Source organism: Balaenoptera physalus, assembly GCF_965194825.1.
Source record: "Balaenoptera physalus genome assembly, chromosome: 4".
In the NCBI taxonomy this organism is placed as follows: domain Eukaryota; kingdom Metazoa; phylum Chordata; class Mammalia; order Artiodactyla; family Balaenopteridae; genus Balaenoptera; species Balaenoptera physalus.
Genome location: NC_138891.1, coordinates 32,012,609 through 32,034,137, shown reverse-complemented (window position 1 = coordinate 32,034,137; position 21,529 = coordinate 32,012,609). Strand labels below are relative to the sequence as shown.

The 21,529-nt window shown below is 46.7% G+C and overlaps 1 long non-coding RNA gene across 1 annotated transcript; it reads right to left on the bottom strand.

Moving 5' to 3' along the window:
- Nucleotides 1-9,284: 9,284 nt before the first annotated feature.
- LOC309659749 lies at nucleotides 9,285-18,032 on the bottom strand. Its single transcript, XR_014262939.1, has 2 exons — nucleotides 17,454-18,032; nucleotides 9,285-15,562 (listed from the first exon to the last, which is right to left on the bottom strand). It is a non-coding gene; the product is annotated as an uncharacterized lncRNA (long non-coding RNA).
- Between the last annotated feature and the right edge of the window lie 3,497 nt (nucleotides 18,033-21,529).

Genomic DNA, 21,529 nt, shown 5'->3' with positions numbered 1-21,529 from the left:
GAGGCCAGAGACAGGAGCTGAGGGCGGAGCGCAGGCTGGGCAGAGAGAGGAACAGCTGAGAGAAAGGATTCCGGACCCCCCCAGGTGCAGGAGTCTTGGGGCGAAGAGATGGAGACAAAGCCGGGAGGAGAGGGAGAAAGTGGAGGGGGCAGGACCACAGTGCAGGGCCGAGGCTGGGAAGCTGCTGGGAGGACAGGCCGACTCCCGGCGGATTCCAGAAGGCAGCCTCATCTCCTTGGCTCTAGCAGGCACTGCAGTTTGTGTGTCAGCAATCACACAGCTCACCTGGGCCCACCCTTCCCGGCATCGTTCCCACGCCTGTCCTCCCCAGCTTCTTTGTCCAGCTGCTCTCGGAGATACAAGGGGTCCTCCCCACGTGTGGAGACTTTCAGACATGAAAATCACAGCAGATCTGGGGGCTGAACATGTTAGCTGTGGAGCCAGACTGCCTGGGCTCAAACCCCAACTCTGTGCTCAGTCACCTGTGGGTGTTGCCGAAACTCGGCCCCTGTTCCCCAGTGCTGAATAGAAACACGGAGCCAGAGTTTGGGGTGAAGTAGAAAAGAGTAGCTTTTTTTGCTTCGCCAGGCAAAGGAGGCCACAGCAGGCTCATGCCCTCAAAACTGTGTGTCCACCCTGAAGGGGGTAGTGAGGAGTCTTATAGTGTTCAAGGAGCAGGGCGTGATCAGCTCGTGGACATTCTCCTGACCGGTTGGTGGGGAGGTAATTGGAAGTCGGCATCATCAACCTTCTGGTTCCAGCCCGTCTGGGGTCTACGTGCTTGTGGGCAGCGTACAGCTACCTTCTCCCACCTGGGGGGTTTCAGTATCTGCGAAACAGCTCAAGGGACATGGCTCAGAATATTCTCTATAGTCCTTGAGGAAGAACTAAAGGTCCATGACTTTGTTTAATGGCTAAAGTATTATTATTTTGTCTTGCTTGACTGTTTTCCTTTCTTTCTGCATTTTCTCACTTCTCTGATTAAATTTATCCTCTGACTAAAGTTCTTCTACAGACAAAAGGCAGGCAGAGGACATGGGTGGGGATCTATTCTGAGAAGGCCTCGTAGGGTCCTGCTCGGTTACGTGGGCCCTGGGCCTACTTCTTATCAGGCCTCAGTTTCCTCAGTTGTAAATGGGATAAATGGAACGGGAATAGTTCCCACTTCACCAGCTTGTCGTGATGTCACCTGCAAAGTGCCTAGCATATAAAGACTCCACAAGTGCTTCGTTATTGTTACTTTAAAGTATTGTCAAAACAGGATCACAAAATTGTGGCACATATTAATGTTTACATTAACAAGTTATGATTTTAACTCAAAAAACACAATGGTATGTAACTGTGCTATTCTCAGGTAATTACAAGTTTGTTTTTCTTTAATTAATTCGCAGCACCTGAGAGGTGGTATGGGCACATCATGGGACACAGATTAGAGGTGAACGAGAAGCATCTGTGTCCTTGACTATATAGTAAGCCTCATCTGGAAATAATGTCAAAAATCTAAATTTGAGATCCTTTGTGAATGTTTGTCTCCAGGCCAAATGCTTTTCGCCGTCCCTCTGTGACCCCATTGCCACTCCCGTTCATATCTTAAAATGACTACAGCAGATAAGTGTGGGAGTTGGCTTAGACTCCACTTCCTAGCTCTCTGATTTCAAAATTAGATTAACAGGGTACGAGGAGAAATATTCTATTATATGCTATAATTGGGAGATATATATATCTTAAGACGCAAACGTAGAGGGAGAAATGATGCAAGGCTAAAACTCGTATGTCCTATAAACAATTGAAGTCAGAACAGTCTTTAAGGAGGTGAAGGCCCACAGGTCCCGGCCACAAGAGAACTGTGGGAGGAAAGGCAAGCTCTCTCTACCGCACAATTTTGTTATAACTCATCTTGTTTGTGTGCCCAGTAGAAGCCGTGTGTAAGACCAGCGAGGAGTGGACGATTTTCAACCAAATGGCACTTCAGGGCTACAAACATGACTCTAAATTACAGCAGCCCACAAAGTAGGAGGCTGAGAGGGACGCAAAGTTAGCCCCGCCCCACGGTTTCCCCTGGAAACACCAATGCATGAAGGGCTTTGCGGCTGCTACCCAGGGAATGTTGCTTGCAGATCTTTAAAAACAGGAGCCTTGGCAGCTCTCTGGGCAGCTGAGATGAAAGCCTACCTAGACTGGAGCAGACTGGCTGACCTTTCAAAGGCCCTTTTATCCTTGAGCGCCTGCTTTTGATGTGGTGCTGAGTATTTTTCAACTTCCTATCAAGAAGAGTCAGGGAACATATGAAAAATAAGGTCGGGTTCTACACTCATTGCCTCATGCATTTTTAAAAGGTTTTATAAATGGATAAATATTGTAGTCAGTCGATAAATAATAATTTCAACAAGATGAGAAATTTAAATTTGTCTGTTTTGCAAATCTAAGAGTTCAAAATTCCTATGAAGGAATACTTGAGGGGGGAAATGCCATTTTTTTAAAGGTGGGAGACAAGTCATTGTTGACCCCCCCCCATAGGAGGAACAAAACACATTTTTGTTGAGTGAATGAGATATTAAGGAACACAGCTTTTCATGTCTTAATGTTTATTATTTTGGAGTAAATAAAGTCAATGGATAATGATGACAACTTTAAAAAATAGCTGACATTTATTGAATGCACTTTCTCTCAGTTACCTATCATTGTGTTAAAAACCACTACAAAATGTAGTGGCTTAAAAGAATATTTTATTATTTCTTAGGATTCTATGGGTTGATGGGGCTCAGTTGGGGGTCATTCTGCTCCACATGGTGTCTTTTGGGGCTGGAATGTCCAAGATGGCTATCTGGAGCCTTGGCCGGGATGGCTGGAACAGAACAGCTAGGGTTTCAGTGGGCATTTATCTTTCTCTCCAGGGGGTCTCTCCAACAGGATGGCCTAACTTCTTTATGTGGTGGCTCAGGGCTCCAAGAGCAAATGTCTCAAGGGGACGAACCCCTATGTGCAAGCACTAATTAAGACTCTGCTTCCATACCACTTGCTAGTAACCCATTGGACAAAGCAAGTTATCCAGACAAGTCCAGAGTCAGGGTGGGAGGGCATTACACACAGGCTTAGTATTGGGAGGCGTGGTTCACTTGAGGCCACCAGTGTAAGTCAACCACACAACCCACTTGCCATACCTGTGTTGGACACTTTACATTAATTTATCCTCTTTAAAAATTAGAATACCCTATAAAGTGGATACTACTTAGAATCTTCATTCTAAGATGAGAAAACAAAGGCACAGAGAGGTTATTGACTTCATTACCCAAAGTCACACTGGTGAGAAGTGACAGAGCTGGGATTGAATTCAAGCCATCTAACCCCAGAAAACCTGAACTCACAAGTCTTAAAGCAGAAGCACAAGAATAGGAAATTATTAACTTCCAAAAGTAAATAATATCTCAGAAATATTTAGGTAATATTTGATTTAGAAGTTTATACATTCAGTAGCATTTATGAGAAATTTGTCCTCCTTTTTCTAACAGAGGTCATATGCATCTTATCTCCTAAAAGAATCGTGAACCAGGAGAGGTAAGTGCACTGGCTTGATGAGTTCCATTGACCTGGGTTAGAAATTTTCTTCTCCTTAGTCACTGAGTCACTTGATGACTTAATTTCCTCAACTATAAATTGGGAATGATAATCTCTAACTTGCAGAGTTGTGGTGAGGATTAAATGAGATAATATAGTGAGTGCAAAGTACCTAGAATGTTCTTGATGTGTAGAAGGTGTTCATACCTATGTATAAGTATGCATACTGGACAGAGCTAAGTGTGATGGGACATATGGGGAGCAGATTTTAGGGGATTCATGCTCTCCTACATGAGCTCACTGGAGAATAATTAGGGCGGTGAGTTTTAACCATAGCATAGGCTGTTATGCTCACCCACAGCTGGGAAGCATGGACCAAAACAGAGTGGGAGAAATTACAGGTCTGAACATCCCAGCCCAGAAACAAAAGAAAAATAGACACCACACTCCCCAGAAGACTCATGGCTGGTATCCTCACAGAACTAGTCTAACTGATCTAACCCAACTTGACCAGGCTCTATTATCTGCAAATTTAATCCAGTTCTAAGAATCTTTGGGGACATCCCCCAAATTTGGAGAGTCAGGTACTAGCTGAGTACAGATCGATGATCTATTCCTGGTCACCTTCCAACACAGAAAACTATTTTGACTCTAGTGAAGATGTGGAAAAGGGGAGAAAGAAAAAACAATTCATCATGGGTAACTTTCCAAACCTTAGTTTCCATTGTCTGGCTATGCCCACAGCTGTCTGCAGGTTTTGAGGCAATTTACAGCTGGAAGAAACAGGACTCCGCATTTCTTCCCTCGGGGTTTGAATGATGGCTTTTTCCATGGTATTATGGTCACAGTTCTTCACATGAGTTATGGCAGCTTTAAATTACAGCCACAATATTATGGGAAAAAGGATAAGTCCCTCACTGCCTTCTTTTATCTCCAAAGCAGTTGGGAAATGGGGAGGAGGCCACTTACCCAAAAGGAATAAAATGATGTTGGGGGATGTGCCTCTGTCAGAAGAGGCAGCTGGCAGCCGGCTTTGCTGAAATGCTCTCAAATGCTAACACGTTATTATACAAATCTCTCTTTCCCAGCTGCAAGAGGAAGGACAAAGTAAAAGAGGATAAGTGAGGAAGATGAGACCAGGGCAAACCCTCTTAAAATCTGCTCATTCCATTTAGGTCACTGGCGGTAACTGCCCAAATACTGCTCTCCGAGGACTCAGGGATACTCTCTTCCCAAAGCAAGTTTTTTGGTTTTTTAAAGGTAGTTTCCAATAATCCCTTAAATGTGTTTCTCACTAATCTTACATGCCTGAGTAATCGCCGAGCGTGGTGCCTCACTACCATGGTATGATTTCCAGCCTGTTAACTAGTAAACTCGTGTGAGTTAATTTAACCTCATTAAGCTCAGTTTTGTCATCTGTGAAATGGACACCACAGCACATACATCGCCATGTTATTGGGGTATAGCCAGAAGAAATTGTTTGCACCTTCCTTTCTCTCACCTTCTTCCAGACTATTAACTCTGCATCCCACGTGCCCCTGAGATGGATTCTCTCCTCTCCATCATCTTACTGACGCATTATCTCTCTCCTGAACCATGGCAGGATCCCCTAACAGGTTTCCCTACCTTGGACAATAGAGAGATCTCCAGAATACACACTGACCGTCCTTTGCTCGTTCCTATTGGCTGTAGCGTAAGGTCCAAACTCCAGAGCAGAGCGCCCGAGTCCCCGAGATCTGGCTCTGTGGATCCCCCTACTCCGCCTCCTCCCTCACCTCATTCTCTGCACACAGGTTCCAACTTAGTGAGGTGGTTGGCAAGTAGCATGGCCTTTGAGAGAGGAACAAAATCTATTTGTCAGATGGCAGGATCGAGAATCCAAAAGATTCTTGCAACCGTGCGGTCAAATGAGCATTGGCCAAAGCTGAAGTTTTGGGTTGTAGTTTTTGTACGGATTTGTGTTTGGACCACATATCATTGTCCTTCGGAGACCTTTAGCAGCCAGGGTTTCTTTCTGAACACGGACATTCCCTTGTATTCTTCCCCCAGCTTAAGAATGTGTCTGCTAATTATAATTTAAAAGAAAAAGCAAGCAGTATTCCCTTGCTTTGATTAAAAAATTCCAAGGAATTCTAGTCCTGGGACGAGTCGGAGGTACTTTGAGGTGAGGGGAGCCAGCTCAGGGGGTGACAGCTCCGACGTAGCAGTGTGGCACACTGATGACACTCCTGGGGTCAAACAGCCTCCCTCCACATGTGCTCCTTCAGTGGCATTACCAGGGTTTCAATCTCAGTATTTTAAGGAAGAAGGAAAATTATCTGAATGGAAGGCTTCATGTGCTATGCAGAAAAGAATCAGAAGCTGAAGGGCAACTTTGAAAACCACACAAGAACCAAGAGACTTCTACTCAGCAATAAAAAGGAACAAATTACTGATGTGTGCAAAACCATGGATGACTCTCAAAAGCATTAGGCTGAATGGGAGAAGCCAGACACTAAAGGTTACATACAGCATGACTCCATTTACATGATGTTCTGGAAGAAGCAGAACTTCAGGGACAGAAATCAGATCAGTGGTTTCTGGGAATGGAGGTAGGGGGAAGGGACTGACTACTAAGGAGCAGGAGGGAATTTGGGGAGTGATGGAGCTGTTCTGGGTCTGGACTGTGGTGTTATTACAAGACTGTGTCAAAACTCATCTAACTGTATACCTAGAAAGGGTGAATTTCACTGTATGCAAATTATACCTCAGTAAGCCTCACTTACACATACGCACACATTCAGGAAGATCCTGCTCAGCTGTCTAGAATCAGGGCTACGGGGGTGCCTAGGAAATGGCCACTGGGATGTCGCCTGTGTTACACATTAGGATTCCGTGGCAGATTTTGTTTGTAGAAAGAGTGGTGCTGCTAAAAACATTTGGAAACCACTGGATGAGATTAATGTCAGTGGGGGGCGGCTGAGGCTTCTTAAGAAAGCAATGCCCTGTTGTTTGTTTTTTTCAGATGTATCTTACTACAAGACAGAAACCAAAAAGGGGGGGGGGGAAAGGCTATAGATACTTACTTTCTCCAAGAAAACCCTCAAAGTGTTTTCTTTCCCTGGAATTGAGTCTCACTAAGAACTCTGTGCTTCTCTGCACTAAGGAGTAGAGGGTTGGAAGCCATCTGTCTTTGCCAGCCTGGACCAGCCAGTTGACAAGTGCCCCTTGGTGTGAGCAGGTGCAAGGCAGTGAGCCCTTTGTTCAGCCCAAACCAGCACCTGTTGGGCTTTCATCGGGTGATGGGAACACCGCAGTAAAAGGACTTTGGAAAGTTTGTCGAGCCTGGGAAGCTGGCTGAACAAACCATCCCTGAAGCTGTGGTTTGGCTCCAGGTACCAGACGGCTCTCGTGCGTTCACCTCCATAACTCCTCAGTGGGAAGGCCCTTCCGTGGGCTGGCATCCCCTCTTACCTCAGTCCCCACGTCTTGTTCTTGGCTTCCCCCGAAACTCCCAGTTCCCTGACCCAGCCCTGAAGGTGTTCATGTTTAAGTAAACTGTTAGGATTTGCTGAGACATTCTGGGACTAAGGGTAATCATCGGAAGATGAAATTCCTTCTTCCCAGCCTCTCTACTTCACGTCACAGGGGCAGGCGGCTGGGTGCCCAGTGGTCCTTGAAGTCCAGACCTCCTGTGTCACCCACCCTCCCCTCCCCAGGACTCAGCCCCCAGGGCTCAGGAGGTGCCCTAATCCGACTTCATCTCCACCCTCCAAACCTTCCTAACAGCCTGGGGAAGTCACCAGCTGATGCAGCTCCCATCAGCGGCCCCTCTTTCACGGCTCCTTCTCTTCCCAGATGCCATGCCAGTGACGGCTCCCCTTCCTTGCCCCCTCCAGGTGTAGGGCTGCTAACAGCTTCTCTCTAATGCCAGTTCCCACAAGCTTCACCCCTTTATTAGTTCCCTAGCCCTGACCACACCTATGTGAATAGTCCTTTCATCACGTTCTCTTCAGCTAAACCCTTTCATGGTTTAATCTGATTTCTGTTAGGACGGTGGCCATTACAACTCCCTGTCCCAAATTCTATGACTTCTCAGTGGCCGTAGGATAAAACCCAAACTCCCTTGTGCCCTCTCCCCCTGACCCCTTCTCCTACTACTCTCCTCTGGTCCGCTAGGTTCCATGCTATTCAAACACTTTCCCATCTGGGGCCCTTTGCATCTGCTGTTCTGGAATGTTCTTTCTCCATATGTTGGCGCAGCTGCCTCATTCTCATCATTATGGTGTTCATCAGATGTCCCCTCTTCAGAAAGGCCTTTCCAGGCCACTCTAGGATACAGCCTTTCTCCCCTAGATGTCGGTCAGGTTGTCCTCCTTTTTGTTTTTTGAAGAAAATAATTTATTCATTTTAAAACCAGGGAATTGACGTGAAAGTAGCAATATGAATACATGATCTAAAAAAAAAAAAAAAAAAAAAGACGGAAGGAAGGAGGTGCTCTGCTGAATCAGGCTGTTAAGTGCAGGGAGTGGCGCAGAGTCAGGTGATGACTCCATCCCATTACCCTATTTTACTTTTTTAGCTTTATCGCTATCTCAAATCATATAACTTACATTTGCAGATGTGTTTGTTGCCTGTCTCTTCTCCATGCTAGCGTTAGCTCTGCCTTATTTACCGCTGCGTCGGTCAGGATTCCAGCGAGAAATCAATGATGGCATGCTCGAACTGAGTCACCATTAAGAGAGTTTCATAGAGGAGCCATTTAGAAAGATGAGGGTGACAAGGGATAACGCAGTCCCCTGGGGCTTGTGACAACGGGGTAATCAGAGTGCTCGCCAGAACTCTGAGAAGGAAGGTAACTGAATGGAGAGGGCTGGGCTGCCTGACAGGAGCTGCCGCCCTTAGTTGCAAACCCACAGCAACCTGGCAGCAAAGCAGGTTTGCTGGCACTCCCCGCCGCCCAATCTCCTGCCAGTGGGAAGTTGGAGGGCAAAGGTGTTGAAGCCATGCATACGGGTCTGTTTCCTTCAGAGGCCCTCTCTGATCTGCCCACCCTGCTCTGCTTTCACAGAGCAAGGTGGGAAGATCAGAGAGGGCCTCTGAAGGAGCAAAGACATGCAGCACAGCCAGTGGCCTTGCTGGGTGCAAGACAGGGCTTGGTATCAGGCCTACCACATTTCACGGCCCCAGGGAGCACCATTTACCTTGTGCAATGTGGCAGCCCTGCCTGGCAGTAGCGTCTCTGAGTAGGAGACATAGAGTGCACCCATGAATTCCCGTGGGTTTGGCTCCAGGTTCTGGGGACTGAATAGGGAATGTTTAATCCCTCCATCACACAGGGCCATCAGGAGAGGGAAAGGGTCGGTGCGTCTTAGGCTTCCTGAACACAATTACCAAGTTCTCAGCCATGGCCCTGTAAGACGGAGAGAGAGAGAATTCCTGTGACGGGTAGGCTCGTACGTTCTGTGCCAAGGACATTTCTGAAGTTGGAGAACAATCTCTATTTATGTGCAGCATGGAAACGGGAGCTTGTTTTGTATTGTGTTTGGAGGCAGAGAGGAATCAGGTAGCAAGCTGGCAACATTTCTGACTCTTCACAAGCTTGGTGGAGGTAGGAACAAAATCATCCGTCTACAGGATTAGTGGCTGAATGGGGACGAAGCCAAGTCATTACACACGGCTGCCATCAGCTTTTAGCAAGGTGGGGAGCTACTACTGTGACTCACAGGGAGTAGGTATATCTAAGTGGGGTTTTTTTTTAATTATTTATTTTTATTTATGTATTTATTTATTTATGGCTGTGTTGGGTCTTCGTTTCTGTGCGAGGGCTTTCTCTAGTTGCGGCAAGGGGGGGCCACTCTTCATCGCGGTGCGCGGGCCTCTCACTATCGCGGCCTCTCTTGTTGCGGAGCACAGGCTCCAGACGCGCAGGCTCAGTAGTTGTGGCGCACGGGCTTAGTTGCTCCACGGCATGTGGGATCTTCCCAGACCAGGGCTCGAACCCGTGTCCCCTGCATTGGCAGGCAGATACTCAACCACTGCGCCACCAGGGAAGCCCTCTAAGTGGGCTTTAATCAGAAATCCCCCTCGAGTGCGTACTAGGTATGGGATGGGGCAAGAATTTGCAACAAAGTGAAGAAAGAGAGTTTGCCTTTAACAACAGACAGCGAGCGGAGCTGTAGGTACATGACTGAGACCCAATTACAAGAGGACATATTCCATCACTAAGGGTGGAGTGGGAGATGCTTGTCCAAAGGGTTTAAACATTAAGCTAGAGAATAATATGATGGGATGAAAATTGCTGCCGAAATAGATTTCCCCATTTCCTCAGTGTAGGACAGATCGAAAGAGGAGGTGACCTGGGATGGTTGTGAAAATAGAGAAGCGGGGGCAAACCGGACAGACTGCAACTCGGTCATCCAGCTTGTGTGAACACGACGAGTTGCAAAACAGCTGTGAGCTCTGTGCTGCTGCCTTTACCTGGTACTTTCAATTTCCCAACACACCTTTCTGTTTGATCCGTCCTATACCACTTGCACGAAATAATGCATCATTGCTTTCGGTCGCTTTGCATTAGCTTTGTGACAAAAGGAAACCAATCGCAGACGCGTGTTAATTTCGGGGGGAAATTCTGCACCTCCCCCCGCCCCACAGGGGAAACTGCAGCAGGTTTGTTGACTGATGACACACTGATCCACCAAGAAAAGAATAAAGCAAGGAAGTACATGTCCTCTGGGGAGAGTAACTTCAAACTCATAATGCTGAAACTTGTTCTTTCTTGCCATTAGCCACCCTGAGGCATCAGCTGATAATAGATTGAGAAATTACTCTCTGTATGAAATTGGCATTGGATCACGTGGCTCCTTATTCACTCAATATCAGTGGAGCCCTTAGCACGTGCTAGGCATGGAAGATACCAAGATGCATAAGCCGTGGCCGACGCCCCCCAAGGAGCTCACAGTCTAGTGTGTGTGGGGATGTGGGAGCCTGAGCAATGCTGTGATGGTGAGACTCACAGGGTGTTGTGGGACCTAACGGGAGAGGCTGCTGCTAGAGACTGGGGCTGGGGCTGGTCAGGGTGCCTTCCAGGCCCACTCTCCACCCTGCTCTGTGCCCTGGGGCTGGCTCGTAGGGGCGGCATCAATAGGCCCCCACGCCTGCTGTGTCCGTTTGGATTCGGCCAATGAAGAGCCAAAGCAAAAGATGAGCGGAAAGGAGGAAGGTCTGGGGTGCCAATTCTCTCTGGGATTTCTCCTCTCAGGATCATTGCAGACGGGCTGTATCTGTCCCTGAAAGATGCAGCTCCTGACAGGTAGGCCTTGCCACACAACTCTTTCCTTGGGGTTCTAGAAACCATCTCTTCCCTGGTCCTTTCTAGCCTCTGGGATGGTAACAGTACTACTAGCCGTGGGGTACTGCACCATCAATTTTTGGTTTCCTTAAACCCTCCTCACACCTTTATAACTAGTCGCTTTACTACTTCTCCCTAAGTGCTCAGTGATAACGTGCCCTCTCCTTCCAGCTACATCCTGACAGCTATGGAGGGTTTCCAGAAAGAGGTGATGCCTGAGTTGAGTGGCAATGGTGAGCAGAATTATTTGGGTGAAAAGGGAGAAAAGGTCCAATCAGAAGCAGCAAGCAACCAGTGCAAAGACATGGAGGGAAGTGAGAGCACAGTGTTCCAGAAGCCAGGGAGTGGTCACTGCACTCTTTTTCCTTCATGCTGGCATCCACTTGGACACCAAGTCCTGGACTTTCTGCTTCCTCACCATCTCTCCAACCTGCCCACTTCTCTCCATCTCCACCACCTCCATTACGATAGCAGCTTTGGCATCATTCCCATATCCCTGCTAACAACCCTCCTCACAGCCTTCAGGATAAATGCAAAGCCCTGGGCAGGGACCCCGGCCCCTCCTCGAGGATCTGGTCCCTGCCTACTTGTCACCTGCCCCAGCCAGACTGGACCCGCTGCCTCGGCCCCCGGAGTGGAGCACCCTCTGCCTTCACCACTCCACCTCCCCCCATTTGTTCTCTAGGCTCACCCTCCTCAGCCCAAGGGAAGCCTCTGGCTTTACCCACCTGCCCTCAGGGACGAGCTCTCCTCCCTGTGGGGTTAGGTATCATTGCCGTGTCCTGGGCTCCCATAGTACTGCATGCTTTTCTGTATTTTCGTCCTACTCACAGAATGCACAGTGTTCCTTTTGCTCTTCTGTCTCAAGCGGTAGGCATCTAAAGATCAGGGACTGGGTCGTCTTCTTTATACTCCGGCATGTTACACAGAGCAGGGCCTATAGTAGGTGCTCAATTAATGTTTGTTGACTAATGAAGAATGACAGTTAGTTAATTCACTAGGAATGGAAAGTGGTGAGCAAGGGAGAGAAAAGAGAAGGTAAATGAGGTGAGGATGGAGGCAAGCCAGAGCCACATGAGAACAGGCCTGACAGGCCAGGTTGGAGAATATGGGCTTTATCCTGAGGGCAATTGGGAGCCATGGAGGTTCTTAAACAGGGGTGAGGACCAGACCAGATGGGCATCTCTGGCAGCACCCGTGAGTTAGACAATCGTGGAAGACTAAGATGGCAACGATGGGGACAGGAGGCATGCCGGTCTTTGCCGAGGCAGGGCAGGGTGAATGGAAGAGGGATACCCAACGGAAGAGCCTTTGAGTCCACGGGAATGAGTAGCTGTGCCTTAATTTCATATGCAGGGGCAGAGAGGTAGGTGAAATTCTGGCCAGGGTCTTGACCGTCCATTCACAAAACATAGAGCTTCTCACCACTTGTAAAACCTCAGCCCACGGAATAGGAGAAGCCTACAAACTTGACTTGGGGCATAGGAGTTAAGTGCACAGGCTTTGGAATCAGGCTGAGTATGAAGCTTCACAAGGGCAGGGACTTTGGTTTGCTCATTGCTGTTTCCTAGCGTCCAGGACAGTGCCTGGTACACAGCAGATGCTCCAGAAATATTTGTGCAGTGAATGAAATCCCAGTCCCGCCATCTGTTAACCGTATGAGTTTGGCTTTAATTCTGTCCCACTATGCCTGGGTTACTTTTTCTGTAAAATGAGAAATAATTGTAGTAATTAACACAGAGGGCTGGTGTGATGATTACATAAGAGTAATTCACATAAGCGGGCTCCTCGGACTATAGCAAACTCTCAATGAATAGCACGAAAGTAAAAACCTGGCCAATTCCAGAAGGGGGATTTCCCTCTAGCATCACATTTCTTTGCCCTTAACTTTCAAAACTCAGATGGGCACCTTATCCGTCAGGCACAGTTCCTACAGAAAGATTTTATTTCTTTTAAAATCAGAGGGAAAAGTAATAAAATAATAATGAATATGTAATAATAAATCCAGCCTGGATTAAATTAATTTTTATATCAATGCAATTGTAAAATATAGTTTTAAGTCTTTTTTTTAAAGTGGAGGAAGGTCCCAGGAAGGCAAAAATGCCTAATGGCCAGGAAAGTCATCTGTTCCTATCTCTCTCATCATCCTACTCTTACTAATCCGGTGGATAATTTGCTTCAAAACTTGATTATTTAAGCAGCTACTATAAGGCAGATACAGTGCTATGCAGAGTGAAATCTAAAGAAGAGGGACAGAGGCTCCTTGAACTCAGGGTTCTCACCAGGCACTGTCCTGGGTGACGGAGAGGCATAGGAGAAGAAGAATAAAAAGATGGAATAACCCAGAGAGAAGTACCGTTTCCTCAAAAAGCTGATGATGTGGATGAGTGGGAAGTTTCTAACACATGATCCGAGCATGCTGAACTCTGTGTATCTGGAGGAAAGTGACACAGCATTGTGGCACCATATCCAATTTCCAAGGCAGGAGCCAGAAGCTAAAAAAAAAAGAAAATTTAAATATATAGTTGATAAGACACAGCAGTAGAGGTATAACTTTCCCTCTTGATACATTTGTAATGTATCATGTCAGAATTAATCTTGATTTTGCTGAGACACCTAACGTATAAGCGCAAAAGAAAAACAGTAATAATGTGTAGACATCAATGACTATCCAGATAAAATTTCAACCACTTGGGCAAACAAGAAAATAGAAGGAAATGATCAGAATAATATAGTAAGTGCTCCGTCATCTCCAAGATGGAGTGCTATGGAAACCTAGCTATAGTTTATCGCTAGGGGACGGAATTGTGAGTTATTTTATCTTTGTTTTGCTAATCTCTCTATTTTCTTCTGTTCTCACAATGAACACCTGCAAATTTTGTCTCTAAAAATCAATACAATTTTCCAAACTCAACTATACAAACTATTATGTCCCACATTGAGGAATTTCTTTTAAGAGAATAATTAGAGGTACATGATGAGGTTGTTTACAAAACTGAAAAATTGAAATAAGCTAAATATTCATCAGTATAGGATTGATTACATACATTTTAGTTTACCCTCACATGGTCATTAAAAATTATTATTTAGACCTATGTTCATTGCTGTGGAAGACATTCACAATATATTGTTGAATATAATGTATAAAAATGTCTGAAAAGAGTATGTGTGACATCATTTCTTTTTAAAACATTTTAAATGCTCTTTTAATTTTTTTTTTTTTTTTTGGCCGCGCCTGTGCAACATGTGGAATCTTAGTTCCCAGACCAGGGATCGAACCCGCGCCCCCTGCAGTAGAAGCTTGGGGTCTTAACCACTGGACTGCCAGGAAAGTTCCTCTTTTTTTCTAGTCTTTTTAAACTTTATCCTTTTATTCTTTATTCTTTTCTAACTAGAAAAAAACCAATCAAACTATTTCTACTTTTAAAATTAGAGTAAAAGAAGATTGTCAGTTTTAAGAAACATTTCCCCTGAACAACATTTCTCTCACTGAAATCCAAAGTGATTTTGAAAGAACACCCGCAAAATGCCGTTGCCACAGATTTGACATCTCCAAGGTTTACCCAATCATTTCCCCATCAAACCTGCTTCCCCTCCCAGCTTCACTTATTGTAACCATTCTTGAGCTCAGAAATTCAGACACTTGTTTCCCAGACCAATGAGATGCAATGGCTGTAACAACCTCATGGCAAAAATGAGGGTGTGTTTAGGATGGGCTGAAGGGAAAGGTGTGCTGGGCAGGAGGAAGGGCATGGACCAAGGCTAGGAGTTGAGAATATGCACATCGTCTTTGGAAAATAGTGGTGAGAACTTAGTGGATGAGTGAAGAGTTTGTGAGGGGAATGGTGAGAAGTAAGATAAAGTGGGCCAGATAAGAGGGTCTTGTATATCAGACCGTGGGGTCTTCAGTTTATCTAGGTGATGGGGCCATTGAGTTTTTGAGTAGCAAAAAGACAAGAGGTAATTGGAATTTTAGAAAGACTCATCTGAGGGCTGAAAGCAGAAAGATCAGTTTTGCTACCGTTCATATCCTGGGATGAGAAGCCTCTGGATTAAGACAGAAGCAGTGAGAGAGGAAGGAGTGACAAATGAGAGACTTTCTGTATTAGTCAGCGTTCTCCAGAGGAACAGAACCAGTAGGCGAGAGAAAGAGAGAGAGAGAGAGAGAGAGAAGGGTGATAGACTTATTATAAAGAATTGGCTCACGTGGTTATGGAGGCTGAGAAGCCCCAAGATCGGCAAGCTGGAAACCCAGGAGAGCAGGTAGAGTAAGTTCCAGCCTGAAGGCCGGTAGGAATCAAGACTCGGAAAGAGCTGATGTCTCAGCTCAAGTCCAAAGGCAGGAAAAGACCAATGTCCCAGCTCAGAGACGCTCAGGCAGGAGGAATTCCCTCTTACTCCCTTGAGGTTTGGCCTTTTATTTCTTTTTTTTTTTTTTTAATAAATTTATTTATTTATTTTTGGCTGTGTTGGGTTTTCGTTTCTGTGCGAGGGCTTTCTCTAGTTGTGGCGAGCGGGGGCCACTCTTCATCGCGGTGCGCGGGCCTCTCACTGTCGCGGCCTCTCTTGTTGCGGAGCACAGGCTCCAGACGCGCAGGCTCAGTAGTTGTGGCTCACGGGCCCAGTTTCTCCGCGGCATGTGGGATCTTCCCAGACCAGGGCTCGAACCGGCGTCCCCTGCAATGGCAGGCAGACTCTCAACCACTGCGCCACCAGGGAAGCCCTTGGCCTTTTATTTCTGTTCAGACCTTCCATGGATGGAACGCAGCCCATCACGATTGGGCGGGGCGCTCTGCTTTACTCACTCTACCCACCCATTCAAATGTTAATCTCATCTAGAAACAACCTGACAGACATCTTAGAATAATGTCTGGGCATCCTGTGGTTCAACCAAGTTGACACATAAAAATTAACCATCATGCTTTCCAAAGGAAAAGCAATTTACTATTTGCCTTTAGGATGTCCACCTGCAAGGAGTATGCCCTCAGACTTGTCCCACCTCTGGGGAGACACACCCTCTGACCCCTTTCAAACATAAGCCAGACACTCTTCCATCCCATAAGGGCAATGGCTGTGAAGTCAACCTCTGAGCCAGTGGTCAGGTCTCACAGTGGTGGCCATCTCCCATGACCACAGGTACATGTGTCCGGACACCTCAGAACATCCCAGTGAGCAGGCATTATTGTTGTGTTCTCCTTCTACCCAATTTAAAGATAAGGAAGACTGATGCCAGAAACATTTAAATGACTTGCTAAAGGTCTCCCAGCTATTAAATTGTAAAGCCAGGACCAGGAAGGGAAATAATCTCTTGAGCACCTACAATGGATTAGGCAATAGGCCAGCTACTCATTTATTGTGGTTAATCTTCACAGTAACCCTGTATGCTGTTATTATCCCCATTTAACAGATGAAAAAACTGAGGCTTATAGAGATTAGGAATCTCACCCAAAGTAGGCAGGGAGACTTAGGATTGGAACTCACGTCTGTCTGATTCTAAAGCCCTATGCTGTGATTCACTGGTATATGACAAGTCACACGAGAACAGAGGAAAAAGTTAAAGATGACCAAGGGCAATAAGCCAACCCAGCCCAAATGATGGGAGTAAATGAGCCAAGAAATTCTGATTCACTCTTCAGTGTCTAAAAGGGTAAGCCCCGTTCTTCCACTCCTCAGCCCTGCAGTTTAGCCCAGACCTGTCTCCTAGCAAGTTTCCTCTTCCATCCCACACACAGGCCTGTGTTCAAATCCTCAGTGCTGCTCAGAACCACAGAAGGGCTGGACTTTTTTGATCACATCAGAGAGGAACTCAGTTGGGATTTCTGCTTTCAAAAGAACTGAAAGCAGAAATCCCAACTGTCAGAGTTGCTTACACTTTGTATGATTCCTATTCCCTTAAAAACCAAGCAGCCCTAACTCACCGGCTGTCTGACTAATTAGCAGAATGTTCTTTGGACAGACAGAGCTCAGGAGCCTCCAACAAAAAAGTGAGATCAGCTCTTCGGAACGGCTTTTTTTCTCTCTTACAGGACAAAAGGTCTGAAAGGAATGTTTTGCGGCCGAATTTCACCAGGGTCTTAAATATAATTTCTTCAAGGTGGAGAGATGAGTGGATGAAGAAAAACAAAAGAACTAAAAACTCCCTTGGGAATTTTGTTCATCTTTTCTGCTGGTTTCTCTCCTGTGCTGCAGGAGAGGGACGAGAAACTAAAAATCAATAGGCTTTGTTGGGACCATATTGTTCAGGTTTACGTTGAAATTAGACATCTGTTCCATCACTCACCTGCATTTATCTAGTTTCCTGAAGGTTCCATTTATAATCCTAGGATCTAGCTACCCCAAAATTTGAAAATTAAAAACAAAATCTCAGCTAACATTTGTATGACATAAAAATGAATCAGACCAACTATAATGAAAGGTATTCTGTCCCAGTATATGAGGCTTTCCTATACCCTATACACCCAGGTCATGTGTACATTACCTACACTGGTCTACACTTTTCCCAAAAATGTGAACAGAAGGCTCTCTATAATCCCCACAAGAAGCAATATTTTATTTTCCTGAATCGTACCTCTGAATTGGCACTTATGTCCACACAGGCAAGAGGAGAAGGCCTCTCAGTGAGACTAGGGGACAGAGAATTGTGTGCCTTAAGAGGGGGTTAAGTGCATATTCCTCTCTCTCCAGCTGATTTGCCTGGTCCCTACGTGTGGGCCCCATTTGAGAGGCCCCAAACAGAGTCCAGTTTATGGTAGGCCTCCAATGGATACGTTAGAGTCAGAGCCCGAGAGAGAGGTCAGGGAGATCGCTAGGATGGCAGCAGAGAAAGAAAAGCCAAACGCAGAGGAACATCTAAACCCCGCAAACAGGCTGCTTCTGCGGTCCCCATGATAACGCTGACTTGGATCTGATTTTGCCACCAAGTTCCAGTAGGGCGGGAACAAAGCCCAAAGCGGTGTCAGGTGGCTGCAGCAGGAGAAGAGGCCGCAGCCCGCTGGCAGCTAATGATCTGGCCGGAGCGGAAAGAGAGAGGGTTCAAAGAAAGCAGAGAGTGGCGCCCACCACGTCCTGCCAAGGCCTGATACGCCTGGGAGACAATGGGTGAAGTTGCAACAATTACCAGCAGCCCTCAGCCCCTGGGCGGTGGGTGGCACTGACCTATGACACAGCCTCTCAAGTCCTGGCAGGCTTCGAGAGGGCAGAAAGAACACTCGCCTTTCCACAGGGATTTCCATAGTTAAGATGGTTGTCTCGGCTGCTATTTTGGAAACACTCTGTCACAACTAAGCTGTGAGTGCTTCTTTACGATGTTCCTCTGTAGTTGACACTCTACGTTGTAAAAGACACTTTTCTGTTCTTTGCCTCGAGAAGTGACCCATCTAGATATTACTCCCTGGTAATGATTATAAAGCAGACTATACACATTCAATGTATAGGTAAGCAAGAAGCCAGGGTCACTAATCTTCATTTTGAAGAGTACCACGCTTGTTGCAAAAACCGTGCAGCAGTTTACAGAATGCTTAGTGCTAAGGCGGCTCCAGAATTTCCAAACAGAAGGCGCCCAGGGGGCCGGTATGTTTGGAGATGGAGGGGGAGTCTGGAAGCTACATCTGCACGGCCCCTTTCACAGTGCTGAGCAAACCGCAGTTGTCCGTATCAAAGAGTGAGTGGGGACTTCAGTCCTAACTACAATCCCCAGCCCCCCAGCCGTCCTGCTTAGCTTAATCCTTCATTTCACCAGGATCCCCAATCTTTTCCCACTCCTCGCAAGGAAAGACTTGTTCGGTTTTAGCATTTTACCCTCCAGTCAACTTTGCTGATTTTCAATATGTTTACTTCAACCTCCAGTTTAAATAGCAATATGAGTCAACCTTGGCTCCTCTCTTTTGAACTCGCCCTCTCCTTTCCATCCCCTGCAGTCACAGCTTACCACCAGGTCCCCCTTTGCTCTCTCCTAGACTATTGTAAAATCCTCCCACCTCCCTCCCATTCACCCTGATGCCTGAAGGGACTCTCTTAAGGTATATTTGAGCCAGTCACACCCCTTCTGGAACAGTTCTCTGCAGTATCCAGTCTGAATTCCCTAGCATGACATCTCCAGGCTTTTATGATGTGACCCCTACCTACCATTCTTAGAAAAACGAAAATAGTTCTTTCCATTTTTGTAGAGGTTAACAGTGTAATGAAGTCCTTTGTAAAGGACCTCCAGGATTAGGGCCTGCTGAACACTCTTCAGCATTTTGCAGCTGCCCAGACTACTTCCATTTATTTCCAGGGAGCAATCTCTGCCCAAGAAAAAATGAACTCCCTTAGGATCTTCCCAAGGTCAGTCCTAGAAGGGGGTGTGGCTTCAAATCAGGGCAGGTCACACAGACATTCCTTTCCCAGGTAAAATATCTTTACCCTGGCAGCATTTGCATTTTAACATTGGAGAAAATACAAGCCATGAAAGAGGAATAGAAATACTGGGGATCTTCCCTCTCTTGGTAACGTCAGGCCACTGAAGGAGACTGCCTACCTGTGCAGTTTTCCTTTGCAGGTGACTTTTCCCTGGGATGAGTGAGTGCTTTTTTGAACCCTAACCAAAGAGTTCTTTGGAAGAGCAGCCTCAGTGCCCCCGGGGACTGAGAGGCTGAGGCTGCAGGGTGAATCCTGGTCCCAGGAGCACATTTCTTCCGAAAGATCACACTGGGGGGCCTTCTACCAGGAACACTTCTGTGCCTTCTCCTGGCACCACCCACGCTCAGCCAGCTGTCTTACTTTCTTAGAAGCTAGAGAACAATCTGGAAGGGCCAATTTTGTGAGTTTTCTCCAACCTCGCAGATGAATTCAACAAAACCTTCAGCAGAGTACAAGAAATTCTGACCCACCTCCCATCTCTTTTAGGGAAGCTCAAAAAACAAATCAAACATAAAGTAATGGCATTCTTACCCTTCACCTTCTGGACATCGTTACTGGCCTTGCATAGCTTGTGTTCGGTTTTTGGTATGAGCTGCTGCTTCCAGAGGGAAGCCCTCACCCCAGGGGACTGCTCTTAAGTAATATTCAAAACCACCATCCCTAGAGAAGCCAGTAGGATTTATTTTCTAGAAGACCCAGTTCCTGAAATGAGAGGCCTGTGTAGCCCATCATAACTCCTCCTGTAGGCCTTGCTCCCTTCACCCTTCCCTAATGCGTCAATTAAAACTATGTCAAAAAATAAAAGCAGAAAATCCCATTCAGTTTGGCAATAATAACAATAATAATAATAAATGTATTTTTCATGTATCTGAAATCCAGTAGTAATTGGTGTTGCAGGTCAGGTTTGATCCAGCTGCTCAGACAATGCCACTAAAGTCATCACTCTTGCCTTCTCACCACATGGGCTCCACATGACACGAGCTGCAGCCCACCTGGTCCCATACCCTCCACCCCATGGATACAGCCAAGGTGAGAGATGGGTGCACAGCCTCAGTTACTCTAATAACTTAGCATAAACATAAACCATCCCAGTCTGTTCCAGACCATCCCCCTTTGGTCCCTTCCAGTTACCTGCCTCGCTTCCAACTCCAGCCCTTAATGAAGGGAAACACTGGTAATGAACATGGTATCTGCTTCTCCACTGAGGGCTTCTCCAGCAAGTCACCTCTTTGCATTTCTCTCTAGGCAGCCCATGCAGAGATGAGCTCTAACAAGGATAGGATGAGAATAAACCCCTGAAAGTAGGGCAAAGACCTGTTTTCCTGTTCAAGTTCCCCAGAGGCTCATGTGAACTCCCTTCCTTCTTTGTAGACATCTGGATTCATGAGTCTCTTCATGTCCCCTTGGGGCCCACTGCCCATCCCTGTGTGGTGTGCCCTAGTCCGGGCACCATCTCACCCCACTTCATGCATAGGCCACATCAGAGCTCAGCCTGACAAGCCCACAGCTAAGGCTTCCTCTGACCCTTAGTAACAGCTCAGCCAACGCTGGGAACAGCTCCCATGTTTGTGCTACTTCTGTGAGCGGCATGACTGATCTGTCAATCAAGGTGCAGGTGCTCTGTGTACCTGCCTGAAAATCTGCCCGTCCTCCCCAGCTCTGTCACTGGAAAATCTCAGTCGGCACGCATGAGTCCTTCCCTACTGGAGCCCCATGTCCACTCCTTGACTTTTTTTTAAATTTATTTTATTTATTTATTTGTTTGGCTGTGTTGGGTCTTCGTTGCTGCCCGTGGGCTTTCTCTAGTTGAGGTGAGCAGGGGCTACTCTTCATTGTGGTGCGCGGGCTTCTCATTGCGGTGGCTTCTCTTGTTGCGGAGCACGGGCTCTAGGCTCTCAGGCTTCAGTAGTTGTGGCACGTGGGCTCAGTAGTTGTGGTTCGCAGGCTCTAGAGCACAGGCTCAGTAGTTTTGGTGCACAGGCTTAGTTGCTCTGCGGCATGTGGGATCTTCCCGGACCAGGGCTTGAACCCGTGTTCATTGGCAGGCAGATTCTTAACCACTGCGTCACCAGGGAAGCCCCACTCCTTGACTTGGAAGCATATGCAGCCTCCCCAGGCACAGCGGTACCCCAGGATTCTGGCCCATGAATTCCCTAAACCAGCTTCCTGTCTATTCTAATCCTAAAATCACTTCTCTTAGATTGACCTCTAGCTCCGTTCAGTATATCCTGCTTTCCTTCCAGCCCT